We start from the raw sequence: 1793 nt of genomic DNA, 5'->3' as shown, positions 1-1793 counted from the left end.
TCGACCTCGCCCGCCCAACTTCCTCCCACCGAACTCCCCCAGCACTCTGCACGGGAGCTCACTCCCATCCCCCCCCCTCGTTTTTTCCGCCCATCCGGTGTGCGCTTCGGAGGGTGGAAAATTTCACGCTCCGTGCCGGGGCTCTAATCATTTCCCAGATTTACGCCCCGGGCGGCACCCATGATGTGGGTACACGTACGTTACGGATCGACACACACTTACACGCTTACAGCCATGCAGGCAAGTAGAGGAATCCACAGGCCACAAAGTATTTTGCTTCCCGAGGTGCTGCTGCCGAGAGCACATCAGTTAACTTCGTGACCCATTTGGAAAAATTCCTCTGCCACACACCACTCCGTTTGAAGAGCTCCTTGAGCTCCCCACCTCCTCCATGTGCCTTTTTTTTTTTTTTGATGCCGAAAAGAACGCCGCTCCCTCGCTCGTTGTGTTGAGGTGTTGAATAAAAAAGGGGCAACCGTTGCAAGGCGAGATGTAAAAAAAAAGCCGGGGGTGTCAAAGAAGAATGGGGAACGCGGTGGGGGTGAAGGGAACCGCTTCTCGATTAAACCTCCACCCCGGCCATTGCTTGTGGGGCCACGACAAAGGGGGCTAGGGGAAAAGCGGTTGGGGAATTTGAAATTTTATTAACAGCACCGAACAGAAGCCTTTTCACGTCGTTCGCCACGCCCGGGGTTTCGTTTCTTTTTCTCCCCCACCCCCCTCCACGCTCTTGATGGGGGTGCAGAGAGCAGCCATTGAAAAAGGATCCACGGGTGAAGGAAAAACACACACACAACGAACTCCAAAAGGCACACTTCTTCCATGTAAGGACGCGGCTCTCTCCTCTGATCGTTAGGCGCTTTTTTATGATTTCTTTCTTTCATTATTTAACACTTCACCCCTCGAACGGGGGGAGGGAAAAAGGGGGGAGCCGTGGGGGTGGGGGTAGGCGTGCTGTAATGCGAGGATCATGATGATGGAGTGCTTCCCGTTTGTTTGATATTTTCACCGCTTTGTTACGCGCTCGGTCTCTTCTTCCCTCCGAGTCCCAAAAGGTCCAAAGGCTTAAAATGGGAAAGAGAAGAGGTTGTGTGTGTGTGTGTGTGAAAGAGGGAAAAGAGAAGGAGGAGGTTGCTGTGCGTTGGGGTGTGGGCTTACAACTGTTCCGGTTGCGGCGACCCGACAAATGTTTTTCTCCCGAGCAAGATGAATGTTCGATGATAGTTGTCAACCGCGAACCGCGTTGTTCCCGGTTCCACGGTTACGCCCCACGGGGGTCCGAGTGGGGGGAGGGGAGGACACTCGTTGCAATCAAGTGTCAAGAGCCAAACGGAAAAGGGGGGAAAACCCAACGGCCACCAAACACACTCAAGACATCATCTATTTACACAACCTTCCGGCACGCGATGGAACTTTTCCCGTGTTTTTTTCTTCTCTTCGGTGCGTTTTGCAAATCGTCCTCCGATGCAGCCGACCTTTCCCACAGTGCCAACGCCCCGTGTCGCAAGCAAGTGGAGCGGGGGTATTCAACCAAACTATACTGCCCCATCGCCGCGAGTGCAGCACCGTTTCGCCATTAATTGGGCACGAGGTTTGTGTGTTGCTTACTCCGGCGCTACGATTTGATTAAATCAACATCGCGGTCGAGGTGCATTGAGGGGGGCGGAAGGGCGGGTTGGTTCAGGGCTAGAAGCGCTAAACTCGTTAACTCCGGGCCCGCAGGGAAACTACGGCAAGTTGCAAACGTGCAGCGTGCTTCCGAACCGATCGTAGCGAACATCTGCGACAGCGAC

This window comes from Anopheles coustani, chromosome X, assembly GCF_943734705.1.
Source record: "Anopheles coustani chromosome X, idAnoCousDA_361_x.2, whole genome shotgun sequence".
NCBI lineage: Eukaryota > Metazoa > Arthropoda > Insecta > Diptera > Culicidae > Anopheles > Anopheles coustani.
This window is presented reverse-complemented; position numbering follows the sequence as displayed.